Below are 12,660 nucleotides of genomic sequence, written 5' to 3'. Positions count from 1 at the left end.
TGTGTGTGTTAGGGTGTGTTTGAGTGTGTGCATGTGATAGATCGATTTGGATAAAGAGAACATGTGCCTATTCAAGTGTGGTAGCATGGTAAGCACCTCCCTTGCCGGTAAGGACCTGTTTGCCTCATTAATAGATTGTAGCTGAAGGGGGAAAATATGCAAACCAAGCAAGAAAAATTTGAATCTAAATATTTTCTATCTTCCTTGGAGTTCTCTGGGGAGTGTCTCGACCTCTAGACAGGACAGAGTGTGTTCAGAACACAATATGTTGTTCAACCCAGCAAACACGGCTTCTACAGTATATTAACGACTTCCGCTTTAACATTCAATATAGATCTGGCCAATCAATATTTATTGCATTTCAGTTGTAGAGTCTTATACAAAAGTGTCTGAAGTGATTTCCTTTTGTGCAATAGATATTGTAGACTGCAGCTCAGTGAAGAAAGAATGCTTTAATCTTGGTACAGTCGCATCTTTGCCTTGAAACTAGAACAGCCTGCCCCTTACTCCTAGGAAAAATGAACAAATAGGAACACATGAACGAGTAAAAAGTCAATGTTCTGAAAACCTGGTGGAATAGAAGAATGGCTGAGATATTGCATCCGCCAGAGAATCCGTACTATGCACAGTAAGCAAACCACAATAGTTAACACAACAGTAAACAACAGAAAACAACAACAGTAGACAACAACAGAGAACACAGCACAGCATCCTAACCTAAACACAACAGAGCAGAGCAGAGAGCCCAACTCACCAGGAAACCAATGCCTGTCACGTTGACTATCGCCCTAGGTATAGAAACCAGACACCAAATGCCAAAACCCCAGAAATGGGAGGGAGGGGGCAATGATAAAACAAAATAGGGTTTTAATTCTACTTTTCTTCTCCCCCTGCTGCAGACTGTAGCCCTGAGAAAAGGGTTTGTGTCTCCAGCAAGGCCCCCTGCAGAGAGGGGCTGGTGCTGGGAAGATAGGGACTCCAGACAGACTGCTCTCCAGACTCAGAGCAGGGGATATGGGGTTTAGAGGGGCCCTCTCCAGACCGGGGGTGTGAGATAAACCGGGGACCCCTGCTCTGATGGGGCCCCAGGTTACAGCAGCCATAGCAGGGGTTCCCTCAGTCACGGAGGAGGAGGGGGGGGGCTCACCCCTGGATGAACCAGGATGAACCTAGGTAGTTAAAGGGTAACTGTCATCAAACACCAAACACTTTATGTTGTATACCTGCTCTGTCAGTCCTCATGAGGAAGGTACTGCAGGGGATATTGGGGACATTCAAGATGGAAGGAGGGGGGGGGGGGGGGGGTTATTGCAACCAAATCAAACAGGAATCACTTGAATCATCTGCCACCCTTTCATACAAAGACTTCAGATTTGTCAAGTATCCCCCGTGGTAAGACATTTTCTGCAAGAGTCTCTTCCAAAACCTCACCACATCCTACCCATAAAATACAAAGACTATTTTCTGTGGTTGTTTAGAGCTGGGAATAGTTATGTGACGACACAAAATGAAAACAGAAATCGACCCATAAGAAGAGAAAACAATCAATGAAGAAATCCAATCTTCCTGTAGCCTCTGAAACACTCAATTCTGTAACTACCGGTAACCATAGACTTTACTGTGCAATGCAGAGCATCCTAAAACTGCATCTCTACTTCTCAAGAACCATATGGGTGTTATGTGTGTACTCAAATCAAACAAGTAAACAGTAAATAGTAAACAACAATAGTAAAAAACAACACCAGAAAACAGACAAGCACAAGATCCTAACTCAACCTAAACACCCAAACACATAGTTCTTTTATAACAGTCATGGCAAGGCAGACTCTCACAAGTGCTGTTTAACTGTAAATTTAGAGTGACCTATTTTTATATAAGAGGGAGAAATGAAGAGAAATGAACTATTCATACATGCAAAAGGCAGCAGCAGCCTACAATAGACCAGACTCCTTTCAAATGCTGGAGAAATTGAATTTTCATGTAGGCAGCTTGAAGCTTTTATTCCACAGAGGCATTGCAGGGCATTGAACCCTCAGAAGTTTGAGAAGTCCTCAGGAACCAGAGTGCTGGTTTAACCTATCTCCATCCCCTTCCCACACCTCTTTTTTTACTGCAAGGGGCGAGCCGTCTTGTAGGTACAATGCAAACATTGTTGGTCTCAATTTCATTGACATTGTTGCCGCACTTAAGTGCAGTCACTCGATCCCCACTGAAACAGAAGGGTTTCAACCTCGGCCAGAGGGCCGGGAGGCACAGAGAGAGGAGTGGGAAGGGAAGAGGGGGTGCTGAGGGATGGGTGTCGTTACTGCACTTACAGCATTACATACCACTATGGAGGAAGAGACGGGGCCTTAGGGTTATTTAGATAGGGTTCCCTTACCCCTGAGATGTTACATTCAAAATCACATTTATTATCGAGAAAAATGCTTTTCTTTCAACATCTGCTCGCTTAATGTTAATTATAGCTTCCCTTTAGAGGAGGGAGGCCATTAAGCCGGTTTGGGGTCTTAACTCACACTGCTCTCACAGTGTGGAATAGCTACACTGTTTCTCAGCTAAGTGAAGACTAGGGAGACTATGTAGCTACACTGTTTCTCAGCTAAGTGAAGACTAGGGAGACTATGTAGCTACACTGTTTCTCAGCTAAGTGAAGACTAGGGAGACTATGTAGCTACACTGTTTCTCAGCTAAGTGAAGACTAGGGAGACTATGGGTTGAGGTTCATGGAGTTATTCTTCAATCTCTAATTACCATCATTATTTCAGTAAACACTACAGAGTTTTCCACATTGAGAAAGCAATCCTCCTAAAAGGTTAAGGCAAAAACTTTCTACTCTAAAATGGTCGATTATACACCAGTTTACAGAACAGTACATTGCTGGGAGGGAAGATCATTAGTGAGGTTTTGCATTGACTCGGTTGTTGTGGAGACGCAGGCGGACAAGTTATATTCTGAATAATTACCGGGGAGAAGTACAGTATGTAGCTACAGTAACTGTAAACATGTTCGAGTTTAGTATTTATTAAAATGCTCCCCTGCACGTCTGCATGCTGTAATCTCTGGTGTCTTTGTCATTATTTTTCCCATTTTCCCTCAATGTACTATAAGTAGTTAGAGAGAACCCCACTGGAGAGATTAGCTGTGCTTCCTGTTGGTGAAGCTTTGAAGTTAAGTCCTCAGGGAAACCAACGCCATACAGTCCTGTTCCCTTCATCTGTGTCATTCAATGTATAGCACTGTACAATCACCTCCAATGTCAACCAGCCATTCACGCTCCTGGCTTTGCCCTCTTACATACAGCGATAGCAGGCCTGTAATTGGAACAGCATGAAAAAAGAGGTTTGATTTTCTCTTTGAATGTCACAGTTACAGCTTTGCGTCTCGACTGACAGAGAACTGCATAGTGGGACTGGGTGACCTGGGGAGCTTCCTTTGAGCTAAAGGACATTTTATCTGAATCCTCAATCAGTTCAGCTGCAGTTGGCCGAAATTATAGTACATATAAGCATCATGAAGAGAAAAGAAAAGCAGTATGTTTTCAACACAATTATTGTATATCATTTCAAGTGGTAGGAGTAGTGTGTGGTGTAACAGCAGTAGTTAGGAGTAGTGGTAGGAGGAGTGTGTGGTGTAACAGCAGTAGTGGTAGGAGGAGTGTGTGGTGTAACAGTAGTAGTTAGGAGTAGTGGTAGGAGGAGTGTGTGGTGTAACAGTAGTAGTTAGGAGTAGTGGTAGGAGTAGTGTGTGGTGTAACAGTAGTAGTTAGGAGTAGTGGTAAGAGGAGTGTGTGGTGTAACAGCAGTAGTTAGGAGTAGTGGTAGGAGGAGTGTGTGGTGTAACAGCAGTAGTGGTAGGAGGAGTGTGTGGTGTAACAGTAGTAGTTAGGAGTAGTGGTAGGAGGAGTGTGTGGTGTAACAGCAGTAGTTAGGAGTAGTGGTAGGAGGAGTGTGTGGTGTAACAGCAGTAGTTAGGAGTAGTGGTAGGAGAAGTGTGTGGTGTAACAGCAGTAGTTAGGAGTAGTCGTAGGAGGAGTGTGTGGTGTAACAGCAGTAGTTAGGAGTAGTGGTAGGAGGAGTGTGTGGTGTAACAGCAGTAGTTAGGAGTAGTGGTAGGAGGAGTGTGTGGTGTAACAGCAGTAGTTAGGAGTAGTGGTAGGAGGAGTGGGTGGTGTAACAGTAGTAGTTAGGAGTAGTGGTAGGAGGAGTGTGTGGTGTAACAGTAGTAGTTAGGAGTAGTGGTAGGAGGAGTGTGTGGTGTAACAGCAGTAGTGGTAGGAGGAGTGTGTGGTGTAACAGCAGTAGTTAGGAGTAGTGGTAGGAGGAGTGTGTGGTGTAACAGTAGTAGTTAGGAGTAGTGGTAGGAGGAGTGTGTGGTATAACAGCAGTAGTTAGGAGTAGTGGTAGGAGGAGTGTGTGGTGTAGCAGCAGTAGTGGTAGGAGGAGTGTGTGGTGTAACAGCAGTAGTTAGGAGTAGTGGTAGGAGGAGTGTGTGGTGTAACAGCAGTAGTTAGGAGTAGTGGTAGGAGGAGTGTGTGGTGTAACAGCAGTAGGTAGGAGTAGTGGTAGGAGGAGTGTGTGGTGTAACAGCAGTAGTGGTAGGAGGAGTGTGTGGTGTAACAGCAGTAGTTAGGAGTAGTGGTAGGAGGAGTGTGTGGTGTAACAGCAGTAGTTAGGAGTAGTGGTAGGAGGAGTGTGTGGTGTAACAGCAGTAGTTAGGAGTAGTGGTAGGAGGAGTGTGTGGTGTAACAGCAGTAGTTAGGAGTAGTGGTAGGAGGAGTGTGTGGTGTAACAGCAGTAGTTAGGAGTAGTGGTAGGAGGAGTGTGTGGTGTAACAGTAGTAGTTAGGAGTAGTGGTAGGAGGAGTGTGTGGTGTAACAGTAGTAGTTAGGAGTAGTGGTAGGAGGAGTGTGTGGTGTAACAGCAGTAGTGGTAGGAGGAGTGTGTGGTGTAACAGCAGTAGGTAGGAGTAGTGGTAGGAGGAGTGTGTGGTGTAACAGCAGTAGTTAGGAGTAGTGGTAGGAGGAGTGTGTGGTGTAACAGCAGTAGTTAGGAGTAGTGGTAGGAGGAGTGTGTGGTGTAACAGTAGTAGTTAGGAGTAGTGGTAGGAGGAGTGTGTGGTGTAACAGCAGTAGTTAGGAGTAGTGGTAGGAGGAGTGTGTGGTGTAACAGCAGTAGTGGTAGGAGGAGTGTGTGGTGTAACAGCAGTAATTAGGAGTAGTGGTAGGAGGAGTGTGTGGTGTAACAGCAGTAGTTAGGAGTAGTGGTAAGAGGAGTGTGTGGTGTAACAGCAGTAGTTAGGAGTAGTGGTAGGAGGAGTGTGTGGTGTAACAGCAGTAGTTGGGAGTAGTGGTAGGAGGAGTGTGTGGTGTAACAGCAGTAGTTAGGAGTAGTGGTAGGAGGAGTGTGTGGTGTAACAGCAGTAGTTAGGAGTAGTGGTAGGAGGAGTGTGTGGTGTAACATCAGTAGTTAGGAGTTGTGGTAGGAGGAGTGTGTGGTGTAACAGTAGTAGTTAGGAGTAGTGGTAGGAGGAGTGTGTGGTGTAACAGTAGTAGTTAGGAGTAGTGGTAGGAGGAGTGTGTGGTGTAACAGCAGTAGTTAGGAGTAGTGGTAGGAGGAGTGTGTGGTGTAACAGTAGTAGTTAGGAGTAGTGGTAGGAGGAGTGTGTGGTGTAACAGCAGTAGTTAGGAGTAGTGGTAGGAGGAGTGTGTGGTGTAACAGCAGTAGTTAGGAGTAGTGGTAGGAGGAGTGTGTGGCGTAACAGCAGTAGTGGTAGGAGGAGTGTGTGGTGTAACAGCAGTAGTTAGGAGTAGTGGTAGGAGGAGTGTGTGGTGTAACAGTAGTAGTTAGGAGTAGTGGGTAGGAGGAGTGTGTGGTGTAACAGCAGTAGTTAGGAGTAGTGGTAGGAGGAGTGTGTGGTGTAACGGCAGTAGTTAGGAGTAGTGGTAGGAGGAGTGTGTGGTGTAACAGCAGTAGTTAGGAGTAGTGGTAGGAGGAGTGTGTGGTGTAACAGCAAGTAGTTAGGAGTAGTGGTAGGAGGAGTGTGTGGTGTAACAGCAGTAGTTAGGAGTAGTGGTAGGAGGATGTGTGTGGTGTAACAGCAGTAGTTAGGAGTAGTGGTAGGAGGAGTGTGTGGTGTAACAGCAGTAGTTAGGAAGGTAGTGGTAGGAGGAGTGTGTGGTGTTTGTAACAGCAGTAGTTAGGAGTAGTGGTAGGAGGAGTAGTGGTGGTTGTAACAGCAGTAGTTAGGAGTAGTGGTAAGGAGGAGTGTGTGGTGTAACAGCAAGTAGTTAGAGTAGTGGTATATGAAAAAAAAAAAAAAAAGGGTGGTGTGTGTATCAGCAGTATTAGTGAGTAGTGGTAGAGGTTGGTGGTGTGTAACAGCAGTAGTTACGAATGTGGGGAGGAGGGTGTGTGGTGTAACAGCAGTTCGTTAGGAGTAGTGTAGCGCAGGAGTGTGTGGTGTAACAGAAGTAGTTGGGAGTAGTGGTTAGGAGGAAGTGTGTGGTGTAATCAGCAGTAGTTTTTAGGAGTAGTGGGTAAGGAGGAGTTTGTGTGGTTTAACAGCAGTAGTTAAGTAAGTGGTAGGAGGAGTTGTGTGGTGTAACACAGTAGTTAGGAGTAGTGGTAGGAGGAATGTGTGGTGTAACAGCAGTAGTTAGGAGTAGTGGTACGGGGAGTGGTGTGGTGTAACAAGTAGTATTAGGAGTATTGGTAGGAGGATTGGTGTGGTGGTACCAAGTAGGGTAGTTAGGAGTAGTGGTAGGAGGAGTGTGTGTGTAACAGTAAACAGCAGTAGGCCGTCTATGTTTTTTCTGTTTCTATGTTTGGTTTAAGGGTGACCTGATATGCTCTCAATTAGAGGCAGGTGGTTTCCATTTCCTCTGATTGAGAGTCATATTAAGGTAGGTGTTTTCACACTGTTTGTTGTGGGTGGTTGTCTCCTGTGTCTGTGTTTGTCGCGCCACACGGGACTGTCTCGGTTTGTTTGTACGTTCGTTCTTTTTTGTAGTCAGTTTTCCTGTTCATACGTTCTTCGTGTTTAATGTAAGTTCGTCGTCCAGGTCTGTCTACATCGTTTATTTGTTTTGTTAATTATTCAAGTGTAGTTGTTTTTCCGTTTTGTAAATAAATAATATGTCGAATTCAAACGCTGCATTTTGGTTCAATCCCTGCTCCTCCTCTTCGGATGAAGAGGAGGAGGAAAGCCGTTACACACACCATCTATAAAACATTATTTTGAGTAATTAAAAAACAGAGGTATATAATTGATATGGCAAACATAATGACAGACAAACATTTATTTCGTTTTCAAAAATATCATAATAACATAAAATCGACACATGACCAATTTCATAATGCTGTACAATCTGCATTTCTTTCTTCAAAATGTGATTTCTCAGTGGATTCTTGTAGAATTTGGCAGAGAGAGGGTGGTGCCCATCAACTGTAGCCTGGATGTGAAACCCCCACAATTCCTGTCAAAGACAGAGGGAAGCACCACCGACACACAGAAGAAACAAGAGACACCATTTCACATGAGGACTGATTTTTAATACACTAGATGATACATTTTCTAATACATATTTTTTCATGTTATGATACTGTATGCATTTATATTCATATCTTGTAACAATCATATGATATGCTATTTTTTTAATCAATAAAATATAACATTTTACAGAAGATTGCAGTTGTTATGATCTCTTCAATGGATATCAACATAATGACCATTATTTCTCATCAAAAGTTAACTTTCCAAAAGGCTCACTGGCCTGATATTTTCAGTGACCATTTTATATTTCCATTTTCAAAAAGCTCTCCTAAAAATGTTCTGATTCTAACATGTTTATGACATGTTTAAACCTGACTTCTGAAAAAAAAATGTTTTTGTGAACTTGTCAGGAATTGCAATGTAGTCCTATTTGATCATTTGTCCTGTTTTAGATCATTGAATGTGAGTGAACCGTCTCCACACCTAGAAAATTTTATTTTAGTTATTAAAAAACACGTAAATTTATGACAAACATAATCCAGACAAACATTTTTTCCGTTTCAACAATATTATAATAACTAACATCGACACATGACCAATTTCATAATGCTGTACAATCTGCATTTATTTTCTTCAAAATATGAGTTCTCACTGGATTATTTTAGAATGTGTTCAATTACATTTGACCTCTCTTGCAATGACTCCTGTGGTAAAAACTCTCTTTAAAACGGAGCTTGTGATCTTTTGTCCAATTTTGTGGGATTTGCTGGACTATTGCATGTCAATGAATATGCATGGCCAATGATCCATCATACTGTTAATGTGAAAAGTATATGGTTGAAACTACTTTTTAAGTCATAAATATATTTAAGATAAGTGAACCATTCATCAGTGAAACCATTAAAAGGTGACCGCTTTAAGTACAGCACCACTAATATCTCAGGACTGTGGACTCCATCCAGCTTGTTATGAACTACCTGATTTAGAAGCCGGCTGGAGTGACGTCACCACTTCCCTGCAGTGTGTCACCCAGTGGAGAACTGTGGCAATGACGGAAAGTTCGTGAAGACACTGGAGCTCCAAGTGGCAGCATAAAAAAGCTGTGAAAGTCCCCCTGCTGAGACAGAAACCAATACATCCAACACTGACACAAAAGACTCAACACTCAACATTGACCGAAGATGCTGTGTTCCCGAGGATTCCAGTCTTCCCTCAGCCCTTGACGGACTTCTACTGGCCTGTGCGCAGTCTATGGCCAGAGTCCGACTCTTCTCAGCCAGCGGGATCTACTGCAGAGAAACCTGCTAAGATCAAGAGCAGTCTGGAGCTGATGGAGAAACTCCAGCAGCACATCTTTGAAGGTTGGACAATGTCCCATCCTCAGTGGCCATCCAACCAGTCTCCTATAAGATGGATAAAGAGGAGACGGCTTTGTCCTGACACTGGACACTAAAGACTTTTCCCCAGAGGAGCTGTCTGTCAACAGGTGGGCAGGAAGCTGAAAGTCAGTGAAGACAGAGAAGAAGCTGGATGATGGGGATGGCTCCTACTCTTACAGATGCCAAGAGTTCAGACAAGAGTTATATCTGCCTGAAGGGGTGAACCTGAGACAGTCACCTGCTCCCTGCTCATGACGGGAAGCTTCACATCCAGCACCAAAGAATCCATTATCTGGTGAGGAGGTGGCAGAGAGAGTGGTGCCCATCAACTGTAGACTGGATGTGAACCCCCCACAATTCCTGTCAAAAACAGAGGGAAGCACCACTGACACACAGAAGAACAAGAGAACACCATTTCACAGAGAGACTGATTTTTAATACACTAGATGATACATTTTCTAATACGGTCACGTTCCTGACCTGTTTTCCTTTGTTATGTATTTGTTTTAGTTGGTCAGGGCGTGAGTTGGGTGGGTTGGTCTAGTTTGTTTTTCTATGTTGGGATTTTGTGTTCGGCCTGGTATGATTCTCAATCAGAGACAGGTGTGTTCGTTGTCCCTGATTGAGAGTCATACTAAGGCAGCCAGGGTTTCACTGGTGTTTTGTGGGTGTTTGTTTCCTGTGTCAGTGTTTGGGCCACACAGGACTGTTTTCAGGTTAGTCATGTTTGTAGAGTTTCGTAATTTGTAGTGTTTGTTGTTTGTTCATTAAAACATGAATACCTACTACTCCGCATCTTGGTCCGATCCATGCTCCTCCTCTTGCTGAGGAGGAAACGACTACGACGACCGTAACAGAAACCCACCAAACAGGATCAAGCGGAGTGGAGAAGGCAGGCAGGAACAACAGCAATGGGTAAGAGGAATGGACTTGGGAGGAGATCCTAGACGGTAAGACCCTGGGCAGAGCCAGTGGAGTGTCGCCGCCCCAAAGCGGAGCTGGAGGCAGCGAAAGCGGAGAGGAGGTTGTATGAGCCTAAAGCAAGGCAGAGCGGCTGGAAGCCCGAGAGCCACCCAAAAATTTATTGGGGGGGGGGGGGGGCTAAAGGGGAGTGTGGCGAAGCCGGGTTGGTTACCTGAGCCAACTCCCCGGTCTTACCGTGGATGAGAGGGCGTCGTACTGGTCAACACCGTGTTATGGTTAAAGCGCACAGTGTCCCCAGTACGCTTGCTTAGCCCAGTGCGGGCTATTCCACCTTGCCGCACTGGGAGGGCTAGGTTGGGCATCGAGCCGAATGTCATGAGCCGGCCCAACGTATCTGGCCTCCAGTACGCTCCTCGGGCCGGCGTACATGGCACCAGCCTTACAGGTGGTGTCCCCGGTTCGCCTGCATAGCCCAGTGCGGGTTATTCCACTCCGCCGCACTGGCAGGGCTACGGGGACCATTCAACCTGGTAAGGTTGGGAGGCTTGGTGCCAGAGCGCGTGTCTCCTTCACGGTCCGGTATATCCGGCGCCACTTTCCCACCCCAGCCCAGTACCACCAGTGCCTACACTATCACCAGGCTTCCAGTGCGTTTTCAGAGCCCTGTTCCTCCTCCACGCACTCTTCCTATGGTGCGTGTCTCCAGCCCAGTGCTCTCCAGTTCCGGCACCACGCACTAAGCCACCTGTGCGTCTCCAGAGCCCTGTACACACTGTTCCTTCTCCCCTACTCGTCCTGATGGGCGTGCCCTCAGCCCGGTGCCACCAGTGCCGGTACCACGCACCAGGCAAATAGTACCTTTAGAGTCCAGTGTGCCCTGTCCCTGCTCCCCGCACTAGGCTTGAAGTGCGTGTCTCCAGTCCGGTGCCTCCAGTTCCGGCACCACGCACCAGGCCTACAGTGCGTCTCAGCCGGCCAGAGTCGTCCGTCTGCCCAACGGCGCCTGAACTGTCCGTCTGCCAAGCGCCGCATGAACGTGCCCGTCTGTATTGAGCCTTCAAAGCCGCCCGTCTGCCATGAGCCTGCAAAGCCGCCCGCTGCCATGAGCCTACAGAGCCTTCCGCCAGACAGGAGCCGCTAGAGCCTTCCGCCAGACAGAGCCGCTAGAGCCTTCCGCCAGACAGGAGCAGCCAAAGCCTTCCGCCAAACAGGATCAGTCTGAGCCATCTGTCTGCCCACTCCATCTAGCCATCCGTCTGCCGCGCCGTCTGCCATCCGTCTGCCCAGCGCCATCTGAGCCATCCGTCTGCCCAGCGCCATCTGAGCCATCCGTCTGCCCAGCGCCATCTGAGCCATCCGTCTGCCCAGCGCCATCTGAGCCATCCGTCTGCCACGAGCCTTCAGAGCCGCCCGTCTGTCCCGAGCCATTAGAGCCGTCCGTCAGTCAGGACCGCTAGACCGTCCGTCAGTCAGGAGCTGCACAGAGACGCCAGCCAGTCAGGAGCTGCCAGAGACGCCAGCCATCAGGAGCTGCCAGAGACGTCAGCCATTCAGGAGCTCCAGAGACGCCAGCCAGTCAGGGGCTGCCAAGACGCCACCAGTCAGAGCTGCCGAGACCGCCAGACGTCATGAGCTGCCCTACAGTCATGAGCTGCCCTACAGTCATGAGCTGCCCTACACATGACTGCCCTACAGTCATGAGCTGCCCTACAGTCATGAGCGCCCTACAGTCATGAGCTGCCACTCAGTCCGGAGCTGCCACTCAGTCCGGACTGCCACTCAGTCCGAGCTGCCACTCAGTCCGAGCTGCCCCTTATCCTGGTGCTGCCCCTTATCCTGGTGCTGCCCCTTATCCTGGTGCTGCCCCTATCCTGGTGCTGCCCCTCAGTCAACTGCTACCCCTCAGTCTGTTACTGCCTTTTGGAATAGCGGGATTGACATGGGTGAATATTGGGAGGAGGCCACGGAAGCGGGGGTTGACTATGGTGGGTGGGGACCACGACCAGCCCAAAGCCGCCACCGTGGACAGACGCCCACCCAGACCCTCCCCTAGACTTTGTGCTGGTGCGCCCGGAGTTCGCACCTTAGGGGGGGGTTCTGTCACGTTCCTGACCTGTTTTCCTTTGTTATGTATTTGTTTTAGTTGGTCAGGGCGTGATTTGGGTGGGTTGGTCTAGGTTTGTTTTCTATGTTGGGATTTTGTGTTCGGCCTGGTATGATTCTCAATCAGAGACAGGTGTGTATCGTTGTCCCTGATTGAGAGTCATACTAAGGCAGCCAGGGTTTCACTGGTGTTTTGTGGGTGTTTGTTTCCTGTGTCAGTGTTTGGGCCACACAGGACTGTTTTCAGGTTAGTCACGTTTGTAGAGTTTCGTATTTGTAGTGTTTGTTGTTTGTTCATTAAAACATGAATACCTACTACTCCGCATCTTGGTCCGATCCATGCTCTCTCCTCGTCTGAGAGGAGAACGACTACGACGACCGTAACAAATACATATTTTCATGTTATGAAACTGTTGGCATTTTATTTCATATCTTGTAACAATCAATATGATATGATATTTTATTTAACAATTAAAAATAACATTTACAGATATTGCAGTTGTACTGATCTCTTCAATGGATATCAACATAATGACCAAAAGTTAACTGTCCAAAGGCTCACTGGCGTGATATTTTTCAGTGGACATTTTCAATAAATTCAATTTTCATAAAGCTCTCCTAAACATTTTCTGATTCAACATGTTTATGACATGTTTATAAACCTGAGTTCTGAAAACAAATGTTATGTGGGCTTGTCAGGAATTGCAATGTAGGCTTTTTTGAGAAAGTGTCCTGTGAATGTGGGTGAATATTTCACACCATC

General features: G+C 46.6%; 1 pseudogene; it reads left to right on the top strand.

Moving 5' to 3' along the window:
• The first annotated feature begins 8,672 nt into the window (after positions 1–8,672).
• Positions 8,673–9,115, top strand: LOC120025861 (annotated as a pseudogene).
• The last annotated feature ends 3,545 nt before the right edge of the window (positions 9,116–12,660 follow it).

This window comes from Salvelinus namaycush, chromosome 31 (genome assembly GCF_016432855.1).
Source record: "Salvelinus namaycush isolate Seneca chromosome 31, SaNama_1.0, whole genome shotgun sequence".
Lineage (NCBI taxonomy): Eukaryota > Metazoa > Chordata > Actinopteri > Salmoniformes > Salmonidae > Salvelinus > Salvelinus namaycush.
This window is presented reverse-complemented; position numbering and strand designations above follow the sequence as displayed.